This window comes from Podarcis gaigeae (genome assembly GCF_964106915.1).
Source record: "Podarcis gaigeae genome assembly, chromosome: 6".
NCBI classification, from domain to species: Eukaryota; Metazoa; Chordata; class Lepidosauria; order Squamata; family Lacertidae; genus Podarcis; species Podarcis gaigeae.
In genome coordinates, this window is record NC_139682.1 from 39,582,141 (window position 1) to 39,602,321 (window position 20,181).

The 20,181-nt window shown below is 40.8% G+C and overlaps 1 protein-coding gene across 1 annotated transcript in view; it reads left to right on the top strand.

Annotated features, from left to right (window-relative positions):
* The window catches only part of LOC310847616 (polymeric immunoglobulin receptor-like), a 159,451-nt gene that overhangs the window by 90,403 nt on the left and 48,867 nt on the right, over nucleotides 1-20,181 (top strand). The gene's annotated exons all lie outside the window — the stretch shown is intronic.

Below are 20,181 nucleotides of genomic sequence, written 5' to 3' on the forward strand. Positions count from 1 at the left end.
GTGGTTGCTACCCACCAGCAGTGCTGACATCAGATTTTATGTATTTATATACCACTTTTGGGGGGTGTATGGGGTGTCAGGGGAGGATTGCACCTCTGGTGGGGCACACTTTTGATCCACGTTTGATACCCACCCTGCACTCACCTGCGGCTCCTAGAAGCTGTCAGCATGCGGCAGCGGCCTCATGGAAGCGGTTTCGGCTAGCCGGCTAAGCCAGGTGTGGGCTGGTCTCAAACCCTCGATGTGTCAGGGACTTCCCCTCCATGAGAAGACATGCTTCAGTGGATTGAGTGGAAGAGACCAATAGTGGGCTCAAAGGTCAAGAAGGCAGTTTCTGTGTGAGTTGTATAGGGAAGTGAGGGGCAGATGGGGCTCCTCAACCTGGGAAGGGAGCCCATCTAGGAGAAGGAAAACTTTGATCCTAAACCTCCACTGCCTTGTGGGATATCGTTAGGAAAATAAAGGGCCTTTAAGGAGTAACCCCTATACAAATCAGGAGTGGGGTCCCTAAGATGGTTGGATGGCGCCTTGCACACCTCCTTCCGGGAACTCCAGCAGCCAAGCTGGTGCCAAACATATTGCTCTGTTTTCATTTGGACCACATCAGTGAAGCTGAGAGGAGGGTCTTGTCATCTGGGCAGCCCAGGACCTCCATACACACTGTGCAGGCTTATGGCCTGGAGAGGTCACTTTGGTGCTACTACTGCAGTAGTGTGAGTTTACCCCTGGGTGCAGTTCATCATCTCTCGAGACAGATGCAAACAACAACGCTTTGAGAATAATGCTTGTAGCAGTGGCAATGGCCACTAGGTGGTAGCATGCCCCAATAGGTGTTCCACCCCGCCTGTCTTGCAATTACGAATTGCAATTGGCAATTTATGAATATGGCCCTTTATTATAATTTTTAAATGAATATATTTATTCTCAAGACTGCTTTTTAGTACAGCTGGTCCAAACATATTCAGACAAAAAAGCTATAATTTTAAAAATTGTTGTTTGTATGTGATTTTCTGTATTATCTGTTGAGTGTTTAATGTGCTTAACATAAAAAACATTATTACTTACATAAAATAAAATTGGTTGTAGTTAATGTTTTGTTCTGACAAGATCAGCACCAGAATATTTTTCTTCTCAAAGTGCTTTGCAGTTCATAAAAACTACTAAGAGCAAGTTTTTACATTCCTTTTTAAAGTGCATTCTCTTCTCTGAAACTCCAGCATGTCAGGCTTCCTGTAAATTTTCTGTAAACAGAATTGAAGACCAATGACTCAGGTTGGTTGCATCTAAGAGTGTCCCTGAAGAAGAGTTTACGTTCAAATGTGCTGGTCTCAATAAGTAGCCAAAAAAAAACTGATATCAAGTCTTGTGTGACTGGTTCCTGAACCTAGGATCTAGATTAGTTCCTTGTTCTAGATGGAATTGTACTCCCTCTGAACAAATAGGTTCATAGTCCAGGAGTACGCCTGGATCCATCTTTATCCTTGTGGGTCGAACTGGTATTAGCTGCTGGGGATAATTTTATCAGCTTCAGCAAGTATGTCAGCTTCAACTGTTCCAGGACACGGTTAACCTGGCCACAGTTGCTAGCCACTTGAGCCCTTGAAATTGATTACTGCAATGCTCTGTGTGGGACATCCTTTAAAAGCTGGTCTGTAAGCTACAGCTGGTGCAGAATGTATGTTTTTGAGCAAAGCAACCTATTGCCACCATGTAACATCCCTGTTAAAGGACATGCATTGGCTACTGATATACCACTGAGCCAGGTTTAAAATTTTGTTATTAGTAGTGCTATTTTTTTCTAGAAAAAGAGGTACTAGAACTCACCCTTGTTCTCTTATAATGGCAATGGAGCCCACCTGAGAGGTGCCAGAACTGAGTTCCAGCCATTTCTGGCTGGGGAAAAAAGGCCTGGTTATTAGTATATACAGTGCTTTTTTCTACAAAAATGTTTAGGGGTACTCTCATTTTCCTACTCATATTGAAATACTGCCCCTCAATGAGGCCAAACTTAGATTCACATAAGGCCCTAAACTTGGGACAAGGTTACTAAAGAGAGCATTTTCTTCCTTAAAAACATGCCCTGTCGCTGACATCACTCGAAGAGTGCCTTCTAGTTGTGCTGCATTCTCATGAAATCCCTCTTGGAGTAGGGCCTTTAATATGGCAGAACTTGCCACGTGGAATAATAATAATAATAATAATAATAATAATAATAATAATAATAATTTATTTATACCCTGCCCATCTAGCTGAGTTTTCCCAGCCACTCTGGGCGGCTCCCAATCAAGTGTTAAAAACAGTACAGTATTAAATATTAAAATATTAAATATTAAAAACTTCCCTGAACAGGGCTGCCTTCAGATGTCTTTTAAAGATAGGATAGCTGCTTATTTCCTTCACATCTGAAGGGAGGGTGTTCCACAGGGTGCCACTACCGAGAAGTCCCTCTGTCTGGTTCCCTGTAACCTCACTTCTCACAATGAGGGAACCGTCAGAAGGCCTTCGGTGCTGGATGATGGGGGTGGAGACGCTCCTTCAGGTATACAGGACCGAGGCCGTTTAAGTGTCAGCACTAACACTTTGAATTGTGCTCGGAAACGTACTGGGAGCCAATGCAGATCTCTCAGGACCGGTGTTATGTGGTCCCTGTGGCCACCTCCCAGTCACCAGTCTAGCTGCCACATTCTGGATTAATTGCAGTTTCCGGGTCACCTTCAAAGGTAGCCCCACGTAAAGCGCATTGCAGTAGTCCAAGCGGGAGATAACTAGAGCATGCACCACTCTGGTGAGACAGTCCATGGGAAGGTAGGGTCTTAGCCTGAGTACCAGGTGGAGTTGGTAGACAGCTGCCCTGGACACAGAATTAACCTGCGCCTCCATGGACAGCTGTGAGTCCAAAATGACTCCCAGGCTGTGCACCTGGTCCTTCAGGGGCATAGTTACCCCATTCAGGACCAGGGAATCCCCCACACCCGCCCGCCTCCTGTCCCCCCAAAACAGTACTTCTGTCTTGTCAGGATTCAACCTCAATCTGTTAGCCACCATCCATCCTCCAACCGCCTCCAGAAACTCACACAGGACCTTCACTGCCTTCCCCATTTGGAAATAAGGCTTTGGTGTATGCAAAATGCTTTTTATTACCCAAGTACATTCAGAGCAGTGATAATGGTCATATATGCTGCTGGTCACTACGAAGCTGTAGAGTTGTTTCTGGTGCTGTTTTTGAATTGGTTTCTTATGTATTGTATTTATTTATTTTTTTACTCTTTAGTACACCACTGAAAGTTTTTTTAATCAAAGCAGCTTACAAGTTAAATAAATAAGATGCTTTCCTACATCTGGAGGAATCCTCCCTTCTTCTCCTGAGTTTTCTGTCTTGCGGGTCTCCCCCCCCACCCCTGTAAATGGCAACCTCGTAAACATTGTTTTGCCAAATGATGACAACATACTATATGCTTGTTGTACATATTAATCTCTCCTCATAACCTTGTCTTTTCCGTGAAGCCTTTGACTCAGCCACTTAGTTCCTATAACACCATAGCAGCAGTGGCTAACCCCCAGCAGTGACTAATCTACACCCTCACCCCGTAATTTTTTCTAGCCCTCCCAAGACTCCTCCCCTCACAATTTTTGGCAGTGGCAGCAAAAAGGGAAAACAAATTAAAGTAGACACAGCACTGGGGTGTGTGTGGAGTGGACAGCATCCTAATGAGCATACAGGTTTTCCCTGGTTATCAAACTGTTTCCTCCTTTCACAGAACTTTAAGAGTTGGGATTTCAAAGGAATCACAACATTTGCTACAGGACATCCTAAAGGTATCTCAGTTGGGAGCCATGAAAGTTTTACAATAAACTTTATTCATATTAATGAACTTTATCAAAAATATATGAAATGACCCAGACCATCATTCCACAGGGGAAATTAGATATTGCACACCAATGCATGTAATAAAGCCCTAGCAGTATTTTAATAAATAAAGGCCCCAGAAGGCTATAATTTTGAGCAGAAGGGGTAAAATGGATAACTCTTCCCCACTGATCATTTCCCCCTACAAGATTTCCCCCCAAAGCAGCTTTCTCTCTCAGGTGCTTCCAGATATAATTTCAAAGTTGATGAGATGCAAGTAGTCTGTATCTCTTTAAGGCATACTCACAGTGATGAAATCTTGGGCATTGAGCAATTCTCCATTTGGAAACATTTGACACTTCCTTGTTCAATATGTTCTCTACCATGGCCTTGACTTACACAATCTTGGAGCAATAGATTGTTATCGAAAAGATCTTTTCCCACCTATTCTTCCTGCAGGGAGGAGACTCTGAAAACCACTTTTCAAGGCAACTGGCAAACACATTATTCAAGAAGCCTGAAACGAAAATCTGGAGTTGCCCATCTGTTGTGTAAGGAGGAATAAGTGAATGTTGTTGAAGGAAAACAAAACTCTTAATTCCTTTCTTAATAAATGGTGAAGTCAACAAGCATCTTGGAAATGATTACTTCTTATTGAAGTGCAATTTCCTTTATGCATTTTTTGTCCCTTTCTCTGAAACTTGTTTAACTATTTGTTAACAGCACGCACAATGCTGGCACTCTCTTCCAGGACAAGTTTTTACATACATTCATTGTAAGCCGTTTACTCTTTGCTACGTGTGCAAAGCTGTTTGGTCTGCTGTGCACCTGATTTCCAAGCATGCTGGAGAATGTTTTGGACAAGCTGGGCCTTTCAAAATGGGAGGGGCTCCACTTAAACCAGAATGGAGCCAGACTGTTGGCACTTTCAAGAAGGTAACACAGCAGCTTTTGAAACAATTACTGGGGAAAGCAAGCAGGAACTGAGGAGCTGACTGTTTAATTATCTGTTCTAGGACCTCTCCTGGTATCATTGTCAAGCTGACTGGTTGGTAGTTACTTGAGTTTTCTTCCCCTCTCCCTTTTTGAAGATGGGGAGAACATTTGCCCACCTCCAGCCTGCAGGGAACTCACCTGTTCTCCAAGAGTTCTCGAAGATTATTGGCAGAGGTTATGAGGTTACATCCTCAGCTTTTTTCGTACCCTTGGGTGCAGCTCATCAGGCTCTGGAGATCTGAATTCATTTAACGTAGCTAGGTCTTTTCTTACCATCTCTTTCCCTATCTTAGATTGCAGCTCCCTCCATTTATTCTGTTATCTCCAGGCTGGGCTTTTGTTTTGGGTGAAGAGAGAGGCAAAGTAGGTGTTAAGCAGTTCTGCCTTCTCTCTGTCACACAATAGCATTTCTCCATCTTCTCCATGCAGAGGACCTACTACTTGCTTGTTCTTCTTCCTCTTGCTTTGAACATAGCCAAAGAAACCTTTTTTAAAAAACCACTCTAGCAAGCCTGAGCTCATTCTGATCTTTGGCCTGCCTCTCCTCCCTACAACTGATTCTTCCTATGTGATTCCCTCTTTATTCTATTTCTTACACATGCCCTACTTAAATCTCAGCTCATCTGTAAGCTCCTTTATGCAAAACAAAAAAAAATTCCTTCCAGTAGCACCTTAAAGACCAACTAAGTTAGTTCTTGGTATGAGCTTTCGTGTGCATGCACACTTCTTCAGATTTCGTGCATGCACACGAAAGCTCATACCAAGAACTAACTTAGTTGGTCTTTAAGGTGCTACTGGAAGGAATTTTTTTTGTTTTGACTATGGCAGACCAACACGGCTACCTATCTGTAACTCCTTTATGCAGCCACTTTGATTTCTTTTGCTGCCTCCCACTTTTCTTTCTTGTTGGAGTTGTCTGCCTTTATACCTTCAATATTTTGCCTTTAAGAAACCCCCCTCCATTTTGGACTCCCTTCTCTTTCAGTATTTTTGAGGTGCCATGAGTTCCTTCTTCCTGTGCTAAACAGTGACAGATTCTGTGTTTGTGCATACTATTCCTGTCGGTAACAAGCTAGAAAGCAACCAAACAAAAACCTTCCTAGTTTGGAGTCACCATTAGCCGTGTTTGCTTTTGCATTCACATTGAAGCTCTCTGACACAGTTCCATCCTGAATAAGAAAAACGTGAAGATTTTTTAATCCCATGAACATTAAAACTGGACAGTTACCAGAAACATCAAAGACAAGCTCTCTTGCAACATGCTCTCTGCAGCCTGTGATACTCCCTCTCCCAATATTCTCACCATAAGAGTCCAACTGGCTCTGGAAAAAAAATCACAGTTAAATTTGAAACCAGTACAAATTAGTCTTTCTTTCTTTCTTTCTTTCTTTCTTTCTTTCTTTCTTTCTTTCTTTCTTTCTTTCTTTCTTTCTTTCTTTCACCAAAGCTCTGATATAGCAAATACAACAATATATTCTATTAGAAAACCAGCCAGTTTTTTATGGTTTTTGCTATTAAAAAAACACTCATTGAATGATCCAGTATCCACCGAACCATTATGTGAACCAAGGAATATGCTGCTAATTAAGTAAACTTTACATGAATGGAAGTCACAAAACTAATTTCTTGACTACTGAATATGTCGTACTGAATATGTCATAATGTGTTAGGAATATTTTCAGGAGTCCTGCTAACTCTGAAAAAAATGAAAGCAAAACATCTAGTTCAGTTACTATTGTGGATCACGCATATGTGTTGTGCATCAGGTGAAAGAAGGATCATAAGGAGCTTGTGGTTTGTTGTTAAAGATACTTCTTACTATATAGTCAATGTTGTATCAATGATAATTTAACAGTCATAGCCAGCCTGAGACAGCTGGGAACTGTAGTTTTCCCGACCACAGAGCTACAATTCCAGCAATATTAACAAACTACAGTTGCCAGGTTTTCAAGCGGGGTGATTTTTAAATGCATGGTGTGAATGCAGTCATAGATAAAGCAAATAGTAGCCAAGGAGTGAATGGTTTGCTTCCACAATAACTCTTTCCCCTAGATCTAGTTACAAGTAGGCAGCCGTGTTGGTCTGCCATAGTCGAAACAAAATAAAAAAAAATCCTTCCAGTAGCACCTTAGAGACCAACTAAGTTTGTTATTGGTATGAGCTTTCGTGTGCATGCACACTTCATCAGATACTTCTTCTTTCCACTAGAGTATTTATCACTCACTTGGTATAGTGCATCGGGATGTTTATGTTCGTAGCCTGTTCTATACTAGCATTTTCTGTGTTTGCCAACTGCTTTTTTAAAAATCTGATTTGTGCTGCCTTTACCAACTTCTAATATATTTGCATTACCAATTTTGACAGGCAAAGCATTCCCAAGACTTAAAGGGAGAAATGGGCAGTGACATACTTGTCCCCCCCCCCCCCCAACTATTTCCAAGTTGCCATTGTATGTTTCGCAGTGGCGTAGCGTGGGTTGTCAGCACCCGGGGCAAGGCAAGTAATTTGCACCCCCTAACCCGTGGATTTGCGCCCCCTAACCCATGGATTTGCACCCCCTAACCCATGGATTTGCGCCCCCTAACCCTAACCCCCAGATGTTGCGCCCGGTGCGGCCGGCCCCCCCTGCACTCCCCACACTACGCCACTGATGTTTTGCAACCAATCTTTTCCACATTGGGCAGCACATATAATATGCAAATCTATGACCCCAGTCTTTATCAATTACTCTAGGAGTACTGCAGATTCTACTTTTCATTTCTAAGAATATAGATTGCTGCAAAATGATAATTTCCTGAAAGAAACTGACACCCAGACACCTTTCACTGCTAGTTGTGTGTGTGTGTGTGTTTATTCTTAGAAACTATATCTATGTTAATACTGCAACTGAATAAATATATATATATATATATTTAAAATATATTGTGAGATCTCCATGATCAGGACCATCAGAACACAGCTGACTTCCCGTGGTAAGCCTGAGGTTGTCTAGGGGGGGTGGAAGAAAGTAACAATGACTGTTTTTAATTTTGTGTTATGACATGCCCCCCCCCCATGGCAGTCATTTTGTGATTGGTGCCCACAGCACTTTCTCAATATTCAAAACGTGCTCACTGGTCCAGTGGTTATTGAAAATTCTCTGGTGGGCTGTGGACTTTCCTCCCGTCTGCTGAAAAGAAAGGTGATTGGCTCTCCTGCCTTTGTTTTTCCAGAAAAACACTCCCTTTCATTCACTGCATAGAGGTTCTCTAATACTCCAGTCTTCTCAGCTCAATCATACCTGCTTCCAAGAAAACACAGACAGGAAATTAGGGGTGATGTGAAGAAATGGCTGTGAACAGGAGCTCTCTTCCAGCAGGTATGTTGCAACTCTGTGCTAGACATGCCTATAGAGTTTTATTCAGATGATTAGCAAAGGCTCATTAGAATCACCCCAGAAGACACCTGCCTGAGGCATTGGTTTCTGCAGATGAAAAATTCCCAATCACAGGTGACTTGTTTGTGGCGGGTGGATCAATTATCACACTTTCTGCTACATCCCTGGGATGTATGGGTGTTAGGGGAGGGGTAGGACTTCTGATGGGGGACACATTGTGTTTCTTCTGGGGTAGTTTCTTCACCTTTGGAGCTCTCACCTGCAGCTCCTAGAAGCTGTCAACAAGCAACAGCAGCCACACCCCAGGAATGGCTTTAGCTGGCCGGCTAAACCAGGTGAGGGTAGCCGAGGGATCTAAAACCCTTGGTGAATTGGGGACTTCCACTGCATGTGATGGCTCCCTACTTGTGGATTGTTGTCCCCAGGGAGGCTCACCTGGCACCTTCATTACATACCTTTAGGTTTCAGGTGAAAATGTATCTCTATAACCAGGCCTTGGGTTGATTAATTTTTATTTTATTTTATTTTTATTTTATTTTTATTTTTTATTTTTATTTTTTTATTTTTATTTTATTTTATTTTTTATTGAATGTACTTAATATCATAACATGATATGATATGTGGTCTAACATGATATGATATGTGGTCAATTCAAAATACAAAACAATTCACCATACACTTCTACATATATACACATATATACAGATAAGACTTCCCACCCGCCCCCAGTGCTTTTACCTTTTCTATTTTCCTGTTGTACAAAACTTAACGTTATACTAATTATACTGTCTTAAAGTTTCCTAGTAATTTTTAGAACCTTTTCATTCATATGTACAAAAATCATTCAAATGCTGTCCAAGAAGCCACCCCACTGCTATATTTCTTTAAGTAGTTCTTGAACATGTCCCATTTTTGAATAAATTTTGGGTTAACATTACCTCTCATGGGCTGATTAACATTTGGTGGTTTTTTAAAATGTATTTGTGGGAGGAGATTTATTGGTTCATTTTTGTTTTATTATGTATTTTGTGTTCTCAGTTTGTATTTTTATGTTGTGAACCACACTGTGATCTTTGGATTAAGAGTGGTATACAGATTTCATAAATAATGATAATGATAATACTCAGACGAGGACAAGTCCTCTATCTCTTCTTGTCAGTCAGCTGCAAGTCTGTACACATATGAATTTAGTCAGCAAACAATGTGTTTTGCCAGGTTTCACCTGTCTGAGAGTAAGTCCCATTGACTTACTACTAGGGATAGATAAATCTGACAATTGTGCTTTTTCTCATGTTCACATTCCCCAGTCAAATTCCATTCTTCACATTTACAATTTGTCATGGGGGGGGGGCATGAAATCCTCAAGAAAATTCATCAAAACTCTAGAGTGCAATTCTCCCCATAAACACATTTTTGTGTTGGTTATAAATAGTACACACATTTTTGTAAGTGCTTTTTCTCTACTAGAAAGATGTTTAGTGCTATTTTCACTAATATGTATTTTTTTGAACATTTCTTCCAGTATATGCATTTGGTCAGAGAATTTCACCACAAAATTCAGAGAACTGTGAATTTTTAATGATAGCTGCATTCTGGTTTGATTATTGGTTTGAAATTGGGTGGTTTGAATTGGGTGGTTTCTCATTTAAATGCAAACAAAATCTGATTTCTTCTCCATTCTGGCTCACTATTTATGCCATTGGTTGCTCTGAAATGTGTATTTTTTCTGTTGGGCTGCTACATACAGTGTGTCTTTCTTAATAGCCTATCAAAAATGTGCTTCTGCAAATTTGGCTATTAAAATTTTAGCAATTTTTTAACACCCCTTGGGCTCCACTTTTCACTAGCTGCCCTACCCAGGGCCCCACCAGCCCAAATAGACACCTGTCACTACTGCTTCTCCTGGGACATGAGAGAGCCATTACTCAAAACAGCTGTACCTTTGTGAAATTCAGGAATAAATAGGTCTATTCCATTTGGGAGATGCTTATCATCTGCCATAGGTCACTGCAGCACATGGTTGATTCTCAGTTTAAGGATAACAAGGATGCCAGCCATGGTGACATTTCTGTTAAAGCTGAAGGGTTTTCTCTCTCCCATCCAGCTAGCTACACCTTGAATACACCAGGAACGTACACTGTCATGCGTGAATTGGGACTGTGCTGAATGTTCAAACATTTCTAATTTCAGTGTAAGTGCAGTGCCATCAGGGGCCAAAATATTTGTGAAAACCCTTTATGATTTGAATTCTCACTTTCAGCAGCAGAGTATATTGTTTGTGGGTGCTACATGCCTGGGTTTGGTCAAGGTTAGAATTTAATTAGAGTTTGTGTGGTCGAACTGGGAAACAGCCAAACCTATGTGTGTTTAAGATAGATCTATGCATGTTTTTGACCTGTGTATCAGATACTTCTAGTCATTTAATTAGCAGGTGTGAAAGCTAATTATTCTGGACAGACTTCTTAAATTGTATATTGGGTACCTCTTAATCCTAGTTGAAAGGTAATGGAGTCAGACTAATTTCCTTTGAGGTAATGGCCTGGGAATAATGACCCATTAGCACATCAAAAGGATGGGGCCCCTTCCTGAGTTAGAAAAGGCAGAGACAGTGAAAGCTGTTGGAACAGTGTGCTGCAAGCTGGCAGGAGGAATTAGGGGATAGAGTGACAAGACTCTATTTGCTGCTGGGCTGCAAGGCTGCAGTCATGAGAAAGACAGGAAGTGATGCTGCAGAACCAATCCATCTAGACCAGTGGTTCCCAAACTTGGGTCTCCAACTGTTTTTGGACTACAATTCCCACCATCCCTGACCACTGGTCATTCTAGCTAGGCATGATGGGAGTAGTGGACCAAAGACAGCTGGAGACCCAAGCTTGGGGAAAACTGATCTAGACTCAGGTGGTATATATGTGTAAATAAACCATATATTATAAAGACACCACAGTCTCTGCTGTGTCTCATTGTCCAAAAGGAAACACAGACTCTGATAAGCATGCCTGGTACCACTGGAATCTCACACAATTTAGAGATTGGCATAGTGTGTAACACTATTAAAAAAACCCAATAAAGTAGTCTTTGCATTCTGTCCCTTGACTGCTCAGATATGGTTTCTAGGAAGGCTTCAGTACTGGCATTTCTGGTTGAAGACAACTGTTTATATTCAAAGAACTATGCAAAATTAATTTTTGTAACTGAGGAAAGTTTGAAAAGCAATTTCTAGCATAGCATGAGGGTCAGCTGATATGTGTACGCTCAGCATTCCCACTGTGTAAAACCCCCTCAGAATCAAAGAATCATGGAATTGTAGAGTTTGGAAGGGATCCTGAGGGTCATCTAGTCTAACCTTCTGCAATGTATGAATCTCAACTAAAGCATCCATCACAAGTGGCCATCAAACCTCTGCTTTAAAACCTTCAAGGAAGGAGAGTCTACAACCTCCCAAGGGAGACCGTTCTACTATCAATCAGTCTTACTGTCAGAAAGTTAGTTGGAATCTCCTTTCTTGTAACTTGAATCCGTTGGTTAGAGTCCTACCCTCCAGAGCAGGAGAAAACAAGCTTGTTCCATCTTTTGTGTGGCAGCCCTTTAGATATTTGAAGATGACTATCATGTCTCTTTTCCAGGCTAAGCAAACTCAACTCCCTCAATTGTTCCTCGTAAAGTTTGGTTTCCTTGACCATCATGGTAGCCCTCCTCTGAACATGTTCTAGCTTTACATATCCCTCTTACATTGTGACACCCGGGACACAATAATCCAGCTGTGGTCTGACCAAGGCAGAATAGAGCAGGACTCTTACTTCCCTTGAATTGGACACTATCCTTCTGTTCATGCAGCCTAAAACAGCATTAGTCTTTTTTTCTTTCTTTTTTCCTGCTGTGTCACACTGTTGAATCAGGTTAAAATTGTAGTCTACTAATACTAAGACCCCCAGATCCTTTTCACATGTACTACTGAGAAGCCAGGTGTTCCCCATCCTATATTTGTACAGCTGGTTATTCCTGCCTAAGTGTAGCACCTTATGTTGGTCCCTATTGAAATTCATTTTGTTAGTTTGGGCTCAGCTCTCCAATCTGCTAAGGTCATTTTGAATCCCAATTCTGTCTTCTGTGGCTTTTGCTCCCCCTACAAGTTTGGTGTCATCTGCTAATTTGATGAACACCCCTTCAATTCCTTTGTCCACGACATTTATAAAGATGTTGAACAACAATGGGCCCAGGACGGGCATCCCATTTTTCATTTTTTCCCTTGTATATACCAAAGTAGCTCTTTTGGATGTTGATGTGAGCAAAAAACAACGAGTCCTGCAGCACATTCAATGCTAACACACTTAAATTATGGCACAAGCTTTTGTGGACTGGAATCCCTTACTTCTGATGCATGAAGCATTATATAAGGAAGTGGGCTCTAGTTCATGAAAGTAGTAAACCACAACAAATGTGATAGGATACACTTCTAAAAGTGTCTTCTCATAAATAGGTTATATGGGATTAGGACTGCAGCTTTAGTCTTGAAGGTGCTATGACAATTGGGCGCTTGGACAATTGGACCCTTGAACAATTTCCTATGACAGTTGTCCCCTCTGGAAGTTTTTACCATGAAAGGCTTATAAGCACTCATGAGAACACCCACCCACCCCCAAAAAATCCCCTCGTCCCTGAAGGCCTGGGTTGTATAGCTAGAGTGAATGGTGTGATATCTGATACCATCAATATGTTCAAACCTTATGGTTATGTGTATGTGAGAATGTGCAAGGCAGAGTTTCACAGGAATTCTGCAAGGCAGCAATAAATATAGTACATGTTCCTAAGCCACGTACATTTCCCAGTACTGCTTAAACCCTGCAGCAATAAACTCCTACACTTACTCTCATGGCAGTACAAATAAATAGCACAAAGCAATATTGATTTCATCTGCTACGTATTACATGGGGTGCAGTTGTCCCTAGCTCTCAGAGCCAGCACAATTAAAGTATGTTGCAAAGCCTCAATCAATCACATTTTGAGCAATTTGAAGTTTCACTCTGCTACTGTTCATTCTGGATGTGCCATTATGTAAACTGTCAGAACAAAAACTTAATGGGATTATGATTTCACCACGACGGCTGCTTCCCCCCCCCTTCAAGCCTGAAATCTGCTTCACCAATAAATTTGTCTCGATTTCTGCTAAGGGTTGCCAACTTTTCTGACTTGGCTGTGTTGCCTTCAATTGCTGCCTGCCAAAGACATTTAGCACGTGAAGCTGTTTCTGGCATTGAGATCACAGTTGGCAGAGTGGCATCTGAAGTGTCTGCATCCCCAGTTGCTGTGAGAAGCAGGGCCAGAAATAAAAGGAAAGAGAAATGGTATTCCCATTTCTACCCATGGAGTCAGCTGCCAGTTCCTACATCATAAAGCCAGAAATATCGCTAGGACTTGTTTTTCCAGGTTTGGAACTCTGAGCCCTGGGAGCTTGCAATGCGCACCTCCAATACAAAATGAGCATTGCAATGGCCTTTCCCTTTCCTACCCACCCCACCCACAAACTCTGACCCACCAACAATTCTCCAACCCCCTCCTTGCCACCCAGATGTCCAATCACTTGTATGCTATTATTGTGATGGCAAGCAGGAATAATTAATTCCATCATACACATTTAGGCACTAGGCAAAAATGTTCCTTTTTAACCAGGCCTTTGGTTGATCTTATTGACATCCAACACCCTTTTAGAATGTGGGTTTTTGGTGCAGGGTGGGGGAGGTTATTGGGTTTCTGCTTTTGGTTTGATTATATATGTTGTGGTCTTGTTGTGAACTGCCCTGAGACCTCTGGGTATAGGGTGGTGTATAAGTTAAATAAATAATAATAATAGCCTCTGGAAAATGTAATTTTCCTGAGAGTTAGCATAACTATCTTCCTTCCTCCTTGCTATCACCAGTTTTCAGTATTTAGCACAGATTTATTAAAAGTTATGGGTTATTAATGTAAAGTTATAGGTTATTAATCCCTATATGCATCTGCATATTTGGTATGAGAGAATCAGAACTGTCAGGGTTTTGCTTGAGAGGGATCCTGTACCTTTGACAACAATATGTGTGTTGAGTACAAGCAGAAATTCAACAGATGAAGCTTTTCCTGGCATGCACATGCTATAGTGCAGGGGTGGCTAACCTTTGGCCCTCTTGATACTGTTGGACTCCAATTCCCATCAGCCTCAGGGTGGGATGATGCAAGTTGTCCACAATATGTGGCAGGTACAGGTTCCCCACAACTGCTATAGTAGGAAAAGTGTCATATGCTGAACTTCTGCTTGATATGCTGCTGTTAAAGGCACAGAACCCAGCCAGAAACAAAATATGGCAACCCCAAATAAAAAAAAATAAAAAAAATAAAAAAATAAAAATAAAATAAAATAAAATAAAATAAATAAAATAAAATAAAATAAAATAAAATAAAATAAAATAAAATAAAATAAAATAAAATAAAATTGTAGATAACCTTTCCAGAGTTACCGGTACTCTTGAGAGAAGCCAAATGCCTCAGACCTTATAACAGTGTGTTTTCAGAAGGTTGATAGACACAGGGGATTAAGGAAGCAAAGTTTTCCTCACCACTTCTCTCCGTGTCAGGATTTTTTTTTTTTTGCATTGTCAGCCTGTTTTCAAATGAACTCATCCAGTAAAATTTCTACCTAACATAGCAATTATTTTTATTTGTCAGAGGTGTTAAGGTAAAAGTCATGTCATTAAATCCAGCATTTCCTCAGTGGCAGCTCCATAATGCTTTCACCATCTCCTTCTTTGTAGGATGACGATTCGTCCTTCTGTGAGAGCAAAGCTCTTAATTGCTAGACAAAGTTGTCTCTCTACAGTCTAGTCAAACCTGAGGTTTTGGTATTTGCAAAAGTATTTAAATTTAGCCAATTGATTCATTGGGTCATTAGTTAAAAGAAAGGTGATTAAGCAATTAAAATTGTATCAGCAGTTTGAGCTGCACATCCGAGGAAACACATATCCCATAGTGTGCAGCCATTCCTACGAATGGTTTATTTGGGAATGGTTTTCTCAAGAGCCTTGGTTCCCTTTCATGCCCAGGGTCAAGGAAAGAAACAAGCTACAGAAAGGGATAGAGAACATTTTCCATCCCAAGGGCCACATTCATTCATAGAGACCCTGCCATGGGCCACACACCAGTTGTGGGCAGGGCCAGAGACAAAAGTGTGTAGAGAAACAGCTGTAGCTCTTATCTTCTTACTGTATGCTGCATTCCAGCCAAGCAAAAGTCAATGATTTTTTTTTATTATTTTTACACCCACATCTCTTCATCCTTCATTCAGGCAAGGAAGAGACATTATCTCAGTCAAGGGCACATTCTATTCAGTCAAAAATCCTCATGGAGGACATGGAGCATAACTAGGGAGGGGTGGGTTGTAATCTGAGAAGGGACATGACCTAGCCAGAGTCCTGAGGATTGGAGACAGAGGCCTGGGGGGCTGCAGTCAGTCACAAAATCCAAGGCTCCCACCCTTGCTAGTACTGTCTACTAAAGCCTGTCAGTAGATTTTTCAAAACCAATCCAGTGGATAAAGATTTGGTGACTCCACAATGATAAGCCTGGAACAATACTTTTAAAAACATATATTAAAAAGTGGGACCTGCAACAAGCTGTGCCATCTATCCAACCACCCAGCCATTCATGTCATGTCAGACGCTTAAGGAAGTCAACTCACGCTCCTCTTTCCTTCCTGCATTTCTTATATCCTTCCTCCCCAACCGACATTCAACATTGCATGGCTTAAAGGGCTTTTTTGGTTTGTTTGTTTTTTGTGTGGGTGGTGACCTCTTTTGGTGGCTTTAAAATAATATTTCTTCTTCTGCAAACCCTGGGATTTTCCCAAGCAGGCTAATAACTTGCTCTTGTTTCTCAGTAGCACCATATTGGTTCTGTTTCTATCAGGATTGGGGCACTGAGTTCGCTGTTATATTGATTCATTTTCAAAGTACTCAATACCACTAAGCAGGGAGAGAAGGGCTTATCAATGACTTATGATTTACAATCTGCTGCTGTTGCGTTTGTACACCATTGGCACTGATTGATATAATATTAGTCATAAGATTTTCCAAGACTAGGTTAACCCCCCTTTTTTCCGGCTGCATGACAGGCAGAAATTTAGCTGGTGAAGCTTTCCCAATAGCTTGGGGGGGGACTGGACCCCCTTCTATTAAATTTCTGCCTCCCATGCATTTCTTAAAGACATAGCATTAGGAACAGTGCCAAAAGTCGGTGACATCTCAAGCCAAGAACTTCTCATTCTATCTGTGTGTCTCGTTGCAAGAAGGCTGAGTACAGCCAAATACTTAATTTCTTTTCTCGGTAGTTCATTTCTTTATTACAGCCTGCAGCATATAGCTGGGAGGTAACTGCAGGGTTCAACCCAAAAGCTCGTTACAAGATAAAGGTAACACAAATAAAATCAGAGTGTTACTAATTTCGGATGTTGTAAAACTTTATCATATAAATATATCACTACTGAGGACTTTATGATCACAGGGCAGAGATACAATGATAACATGAAAGCATGGGCATAAACATAGCAGGGATGGGAGATAGTTGTCTGAGCTGCCTTACAATAGGGATGGTGACAACATGTAGCAGACATAGAAACTAAATAAGTGTTGCCTGTTGCCATTCTTTTTTTTTTTTGTCAAATACATTTTTATTAAGGTTATACACATAACAAACATACAACCAAATACAAAAGAAAAAATTGTAACAAAAAAGAGAGTCAAGATATACAAGCCAACTTTTTCCTCTCTCTAACTATACAAAGATAGATTAATCTGGCTATTTCACAAAACAGTAAAAGATTAAAAAAAAAAAAACACCCACAGAAACCGCCTCCTGGACTTCCTTCCATCCTTTTGGTAAGTATCAAATATCTACTTCCAATTACGTATTTGATTTTTAATCTATAGGCCTAAATTCACACGCTGGTAGTATTTGTTCTGACCCCGCCAATCACATTAAGCATTTATTCCAATATAGTTCCAGTATTTACTCCAATTTTTCAGAGATTTCTGTTCATCGTGGTCTCTTAATTTACCTGTTAATTTATCAAGCTCAGCATATTTTATCATTTTAATTTGCCAATCATTTATATTGGGGATAGTTTCCACTTTCCAATATTGTGCCAATAAAATTCTCGCTGCTGTGGTGGCATAGAGGAATATCGTTCTATCTTCTTTCTTAATATCTTTACCCGTCATTCCCAGCAAAAAGGCTTCGGGTCTTTTGGGAAAAGTGTATTTAAATATTCTTTTAAGCTCATTGTAAACCGATTCCCAAAAGCCTTTCACCTTTTTGCATGTCCACCATAGATGATATAGGTCACCCTCCACCTCCCCACATTTCCAGCATTTCTTATCTTTTAGTCTATACATTTTGGCCAACTTCACAGGAGTGTGGTACCACCTATATAGCATCTTCCAAACATTTTCTCTCAGAGACATACATGCTGTAAACTTTATGTTACAATTCCACACTTCCAGCCACCTTTCAAAATCGATGTTATAACCAAAGTCAATTGCCCATTTAATCATTGCCTCCTTCACCTCCTCGTCCTTTGTATACCACTCTAAAAGTATGTCATAGATTCTAGATAGGGTTTTGTTTTTACCTTCTATTACTTCTACATTGAATTTTGATTTTTTTATCATCAAAACCCAACTTCTTCTTGTCCTCTTTTAGCAAATCATTCACCTGGTGGTATTGCAACCACCCAGTGAATAGATTTTTTATCTCTTCATAAGGTCTAAGTCTTGGCCCTTGGTCTGTTTTTCTTAACATTTCTTCATAGGTGGCGTTTTTTCCCTCCATGTTTGTTTTCTTCACCGTTAAAGCCTCAATTGGTGAGATCCACCATGGGGTCTTTCTTTCAAGGAGATTTTTATTCCTTTCCCATGATTGGTATAAAGGTCCTCTAAAAATATGATTTAGAAAGCTCTTGTGGGCCTTCACTTTCCCATACCAAAGGTACGAATGCCATCCGTACCAATTATTAAAGCCTTCTAAATCCAGTAGATCTCTATTCTCCAGTTTTATCCAATCTTTTAACCAAAGTATGCAGGCCGCTTCATAGTATAGACTTAGATCCGGGAGAGAAAAGCCCCCTCTTTCTTTTTTATCTATCAAAATTTTCATTTTTATCTGTGGCCTTTTCCCCTGCCAGATATACTTTGCCAAGACTCTCTGCCACTCTTTGCATTGTTTTAGGTCTTTAAGTATGGGGATGGTCTGGAATAGAAATAGCATTCTAGGCAGAATATTCATTTTGACAGCCTGTTGCCATTCTTAAGTCCCTATGTGCATCAAGCCCTCTGTGTTTCTTTTTGGGGAGAAAGAAAGGAAAGCTAAGAAAGGAAACTCAGTGTTAGCATAGGACTTTAGGGCAGACATACAGGGTCCCACTCAGCAAACTGAGCAGGATAGCTCCCAAATGCAGAAGGTTTGGTTTACTACACTGAAAAACACTTACTTTTATCTCAAGAGCCTCTTCCCATGGCCATTTAACCCAGAGATTAAAGTATCTAATAACACCAAGACTACTGAGAATCTGGAGAAATTCTCCCCCCCCCTTTCCTTCCTTCTTCTGCTTAGTCCATACCCTCCAACATTTCTCCAATGAAAATAGGGACATCCCATTCCATAATGATAATTTTACTATTTATACCCCAAACATCTTATTGGGTTCTCCCAGCTACTCTGGGCAGCTTCCAACTTATATTAAAACATAATAAAACATTAAACATTTAAAAAACTTCCCTATAGAGGATTGCCTTCAGGTAACTCCATACCCTCCAACATTTCTCCAATGAAAATAGGGACATCCTAAGGAAAAGTGGGATATTTTGGGATCAAATCAGAAACCGGGACAGCTTCAACAAATCAGGGATGTTCTTGAAAAATGGGGACACTTGGAAGGTCTGTTAGCCCAATGGGCTAGAATAGATGGGATAGCACAGTACACCAGAGCCTAGTCTTTAAAAGATAAGATCATGCAACACCAGCCTCATCCAAAAAATACATACACAGGCCCCAGTACAGGTGCTAGAAGTTTGGGGGCTAGAAGTGTTAGTGGAATAGCTTCAGTGGCACAGTTTAACTTAAATCTAAGTACTATGGCTTAACTGGTTTGTGGATTGTTGTGTAAGAAACCTTCACATTTTGATTAGGCCCACTAGGGACTGTTATTAATGGATTGAACCTTTAAAAAGGGACATATCAAACACACATAGATGTTCAGTCCTGTTAAGACAACATATTTGTTTTGACTGAAAGAGAAGGAAAGAAATAAGGGAATCTGGAATGGTGGGTCCTTCCTCCATAATATTCAAAGGGAATGTGCATATGCACAAGTCCTGTTTGGAAGCTATGATGACTATACCGCATGAAATACCCCATGCACACTCAGGGCAAATATACACTATACATTTAAAGCACATCTAATGCACACTTGAAGCACACAACTTCCCTCAAAGAAACTTAGGAACAACAGCCCCCCCCCCGAGCTATAATTCCCATCACCCTTAGGAAACTATAGTTTCCCAGATTCTTTGGGGAAAGTAAATGCACTTTTAATGTGCAGTGGATGTGCACATTAAATATATGGTGTGGATCTGCGTTCAGTCAACACAGGTGTGCTATCCAAACAGGACTAAATATGGTTGAAAGGCATTCAAATCCTCTGAAGAACACTCTACCTTGATTCCTAAGCACCAGAGTCTTTTCATAATTTTTTAAAAATAACCTCAACCTCAAGGTTTTTGACATCTTTGCTAATTGGACCATGTTGTGGTGAATATCTAAATCTATCGCTTAGATCAGGGATGAGGAACCTGTGGCCCTCCAGACATTATTCCTATCACCCCTGACCATTGGCCCTGCTCGCTGGGGCTGATGGGAGTTGGAGCTCAACATTTGGAGGACC